At 43.0% G+C, this 5,776-nt stretch overlaps 1 pseudogene; it reads left to right on the forward strand.

Annotated features, from left to right (window-relative positions):
- On the forward strand, positions 3,634 to 5,093 carry LOC102183515 (annotated as a pseudogene).

The raw sequence follows: 5,776 nt of genomic DNA on the forward strand, positions 1-5,776 counted from the left end.
GGAAAATTCTGAAAGAGATGGGCATACCAGACCACCTGACCTGCCTCTTGAGAAATCTGTATGCAGGCCAGGAAGCAACAGTTATAACTGGACATGGAACAACAGACTGGTTCCAAATAGGAAAAGGAGTATGTCAAGGCTGTATATTGTCCTCCTGCTTATTTAACTTCTATGCAGAGTACATCATGAGAAATGTTGGACTGGAAGAAACACAAGCTGGAATCAAGATTCCAGCTGGGAGAAATATCAATCACCTCAGATATGCAGATGACACCACCCTTCTGGCAGAAAGTGAAGAGGAACTAAAAAGTCTCTTGATGAAAGTAAAAGAGGAGAGTGAAAAAATTGGCTTAAAGCTCAACATTCAGAAAACGAAGATCATGGCATCTGGTCCCATCACATCATGGGAAATAGATGGGGAAACAATGGAAACAGTGTCAGACTTTATTTTTGGGGGCTCCAAAATCACTGCAGATGGTGACTGCAGCCATGAAATTAAAAGATGCTTACTCCTTGGAAGAAAGGTTATGAGCAACCTAGATAGTATATTCAAAAGCAGAGACATTACTTTACCGACTGAAGTCCATCTAGTAAAGCCTATGGTTTTTTCAGTAGTCATGTATGGATGTGAGAGTTGGACTGTGAAGAAAGCTGAGCACCAAAGAATTGATGATTTTGAACTGTGGTGTTGGAGAAGACTCTTGAGAGTCCCTTGGACTACAAGGAGATCCAACCAGTCCATTCTGAAGGAGATCAGCCCTGGGATTTCTTTGGAAGGAATGATGCTAAAGCTGAAACTCCAGTACTTTGGCCACCTCATGCGAAGAGTTGACTCATTAGAAAAGACTCTGATGCTGGGAGGGATTGGGGGCAGGAGGAGAAGGGGACGACAGAGGATGAGATGGCTGGATGGCATCACTGACTCGATGAACGCGAGTCTGAGTGAACTCCAGGAGTTGGTGATGGACAGGGAGGCCTGGTGTGCTGTGATTCATGGGGTCGCAAAGAGTCAGACATGACTGAGAGACTGAACTGAACTGAACTGAGCCATACTGCAGTTGGGTTGCAGCTGCAGCACGCTGGATCATTGTTGGGGTGCACAGACTCTCCAGCTGTAACGTACTGGCTCAGCTGCTCAGCGGCATGCGGGATTTTAGCCCCCTGACCAGGGATCAAGACCCTGCCCCCTGCAAAGTTAGGTGGATTCTTAACCACTGGACCAACAGGGAAGGATGTCCCTCAATACACCTGGAATGGGCTAAAGAATGATCTGGCTGGGTCATGATTCACACAAATGATTGTCAGCATAGATGACAGTAGATAGTTTGGGAAGGACCATGTTCAGCAAAACCAAACATATTTCTTTACCGTAGGCCTCACTGGAGCTTTTTGTATGACAAGACACGGCAGAAACAAAATGTTATGTTTCCCAAGCCTAATGGAGGAGCATATTTTGCACAAAACATTAAGCAGCTTTGTGCAGTACTTTTTGTGAGTTAAGCATTTTGCCCCTCTTGTCCTGGCTACCTGATTGAATGGGGGCCAAGATGGAGAAATCATCTCACTTCATCTTCAGAACAAACACCCTGGTGAGACAGCTGTTCACCACCAACTGGGTACGAGAAACTAACAGAACGTTTTCAGAATGAGCAGTATGAGGACCTAATGCCATGCTTACTCAACTAGCCAAGAGCAAAAAAAAAAAAAAATGCCTGTGGTTATTTCAACCCTACTCGGGAACAGAACCACTTTCTGGAAGGCTGTGAAGTGCCAGAATGCATGTTCATCATCACACTCACACTTGCAGTCAGAGAACGTGGTCAGATACAAATGCACAAAGAAGGTTGGAGTAATCACTCTCCTATCTGCCTTCAATGAAGAAATATGATAGGAAGTACATTCAATATGCTGCCTAGATGATCACCCACAGAACCTTATCAAGAAATATGTGGGGATTGTCTGTGGCCTAATTCTATCTTCTTTGTTATGTGCATGGACCATCTTTTAAGAGACAGGAAAATGAAACTCATATAATATCTACGTGCCTTCTTCCTACTTGGCCCTAGGACTTTCAAGAAAATGAGAAGTCCTATTTCAAAATGCATATAATAATTTTAAAGTCAGAACAACAACAACAACAAAAAAAAACAGTTTCTAATCAATCAACATATAGAGACCAAATTAGTTTACAGGTTTTCTTTTCTGTTTTTAATTTTGATAGGATTAACAGGTATGTCCCTTCAACAAAAGAGTTCTTTTCAGATGTTACATCATGATGCTATATAGTCTTTGGAGGAAAATATTTGAGGAACAGTCATCTAGCTATCTATAGCAAACCTGCAGATGACCTAGATACACAAATTCATGGGAGGAGAAGAGTAATCATCAAAAGTAATACCAAGGAAACATCTCAGAATAGTAAAGAGGTTGAGAGATTCAGAGCCCTAATTCAATCATACCTAGTAGAGCATGGTGGCTTACAACACAAGTAGGGAGCCAGACTTGAAACTTAGTTTATTATTTAGAGATAAATAATATTCTGAGGTTTGCCTAACAGTCCAGTAGTTGAGAATTCACCTTCCAATGCAGGGAACACAGGTTTAATCCCTGCTCTGGGAAGATTCCACATGAGACGGAGCAACTAAGCCCTTGAACACAACTACTAGGGCCACGCTCTAGAGCCCATGCAACACAACTAGAGAAGTCTGTGCATCGCGTTGAGAAGTCCCCTCGCACCACAACTAGGGAAAGCCTGCATGCCGCAACAAAGACACAGCATGGCCCCAAAATAAAGTAGTAATAATAATAAAAGAAATAGTTACATTCTGATTGTTATATAACCTTGAACAAATTATTTAAGCATTCTGTGCTTCAGTTTCCCCTCTGCAAAATGGAGTAAAACCTCGGTTGATTGTGAAGACCCAGCATATGTAAAATATGTAGAACCAGTGCTTGGTACAAAGTTAGTTTTCCACGCATGTTGACAATAACTAATATTACTAACTACATGACCATGAGAAGTCAGTTCACTTCTGTCTCATTTTCTCCTTCCCTTAAATTGAAATAATCATAATGCTGGCACAATATTAGAGTGAAGAACAAATAAGACAAGATACAGATGTTAAAGTATACAACAGCATCTCACAAAGGTAAGGTGATTATTCTCCTGCTATCATACAGTCATTCTTTTTCCCCCCTCACTGGAAGGTATTTCTTCTTCATCCCAGGCCTCAGATTTCCTCCCTGGACACTGACCTTTCCGGTGTACAAAGCAGATACACTCTGTCTATGGGGTAATCCTTGGTCCATCGCCAGTCCTTTCCATCCCAGTGAATGTCACACCTGCCACCATCAAATGTCCAGAGTCAGAAAGTGGGGTGTTCCCATGACTACTCAGTCTCAAGACCTCATCAACTTAGCTGAGCAACCTTTCTTCTTGTGTCCACCTCCAACGGAGACCTAATCGTCCATTTCTCCATGTCTACAGTTACCATCCTCAGTCATGTCGCCATCATTTCTTGCCAGCCTTCCATGCTTCCACTTCCACATTGTATGATCCAATTCATTTCATTTTCCCCAATACAGATGAACAAATCTTTTAAAAATATAATTCCAGCCTCTTTCCCGGCTGGAACCATGGAGGGTGCAGAAGAGAAGAAAAAGAAGGTTCCTGCTGTGCCAGAAACCCTTAAGAAAAAGCAAAAGAATTTCACAGAGCTTAAGATCAAGCGCCTGAGAAAGAAGTTTGCCCAAAAGATGCTTCAAAAAGGAAGGAGGAAGCTTATCTATGAAAAAGCTAAGCACTACCACAAGGAATACAGGCAGATGTACAGAACTGAAATTCGAATGGCTAGGATGGCACGAAAAGCTGGCAACTTCTATGCACCCGCGGAACCCAAACTGGCATTTGTCATCAGGATCAGAGGCATCAGTGGTGTGAGCCCAAAGGTTCAAAAGGTGCTGCAGCTCCTTCGCCTCCAGCAGATCTTCAGTGGCACCATTGTGAAGCTCAACAAGGCATCAGTTAACATGCTGAGAACTGTGGAGCCATACATTGCATCAGTTCAGTTCAGTTCAGTCGCTCAGTTGTGTCCGACTCTTTGCGACCCCATGAGCTGCAGCACACCAGGCCTCCCTGTCCGTCACCAACTTCCAGAGTTCCTTCAGACTCACATCCATCGAGTTGGTGATGCCATCCAGCCAGCCATCTCATCCTCTGTCGTCCCCTTCTCCTACTATCCCCAATCCCTTCCAGCATCAGAGTCTTTTCCAATGAGTCAACTCTTCGCATGAGGTGGCCAAAGTACTGGAGTTTCAGCTTTAGCATTATTCATTCTAAAGAACACCCAGAATTGATCACCTTTAGAATGGACTGGTTGGATCTCCTTGCAGTCCAAGGGACTCTCGAGTCTTCTATAACACCACAGTTCAAAAGCATCAATTCTTTGGCACTCAGCTTTCTTCACAGTCCAACTCTCACATCCATACATGACTACTGTGAAAACCATAGCCTTGACTAGACAGAACTTTGTTGGCAAAGTAATGTCTCTGTTTTTTAATATGCTATCTAGGTTAGTCATAACTTTCCTTCCAAGGAGTAAGCATCTTTTAATTTCATGGCTGCAATCACCATCTGCAGTGATTTTGGAGCCCCCCAAAAATAAAGTCTGACACTGCTTCCACTGTTTCCCCATCTATTTCCCATGAAGTGATGGGACCAGAAGCCATGATCTTCATTTTCTGAATGTTGAGCTGGGGGTACCCAAATCTGAAGTCTGTAAATGAATTGATCTACAAGTGTGGTTATGGCAAAATCAACAAAAAGCGAATTGCCCTGACAGACAATGCATTGATTGCTCAATCTCTTGGGAAATACGGAATCATCTGCATGGAGGATCTGATTCATGAGATCTAGACCACTGGAAAATGTTTCAAAGAAGCAAACAACTTCCTGTGGCCCTCTAAATTGTCTTCTCCACAAGCTGGAATGAAGAAAAAGACCACCCATTTTGTAGAAGGTGGAGATGCTGGCAATAGGGAAGACCAGATCAACAGGCTTTTTAGAAGGATGAACTAAGGTATCTACCAGGATTATTTTTGTAATCTGGTCAGTTAATAAACAATTGAAACAAACAACCAAAAAAAAAAAAAAAGTAATTCCAATCATGTCTCTTCTCAGCTCTAAATCCAATGATGCTTCCCATTCTCATATTCCTTTCTAGGACCTGGTCCTCACAAGGGCCCTGACTACTTCAAAAGTTCACCCCATACCATTCTAATCTCCCCAATTCCCGCTCTGGTCACCATCTTACCTCTACACCCTGTCCCACAGGTCAGGTCACCCCTGTCCTATAGGTCTTTGTCAATGACTTAGATACACCTAAGTTCTGCTTCACCTCAGGACCTTCGTCCTTGCACTCCCTTCCCCTTGGCTCTTTAAATGGCTGGTTCTTTTGTGTCCTCCACATCGCAATTCAGATTTCTTCTCCTTAGAGAGGCCTTTCCTGATCACTCCAAATGTCCTTTTGCATAGTATTCATCCCAAAGAGATATTATGAAGTGAGAAATGCCTTCAGAACAGTGCTTGGCACATAAGAAGAACACATTAAAAATTGGGAACCATCATCACCATCACCATCCATCTCTCTCATGGCAGCCTGTCAAGTTGCATGGAAAACACTGCCAAGAGGGCGTGACTGTGATATGTGTTTGCTTACTTGTACTTTGTCTGGCCAGTTGTTAGTGCCATGAGGCGTACACCTTGCCAGTTTTGTTT

This window comes from Capra hircus, chromosome 8 (genome assembly GCF_001704415.2).
Source record: "Capra hircus breed San Clemente chromosome 8, ASM170441v1, whole genome shotgun sequence".
Taxonomy (NCBI): Eukaryota; Metazoa; Chordata; class Mammalia; order Artiodactyla; family Bovidae; genus Capra; species Capra hircus.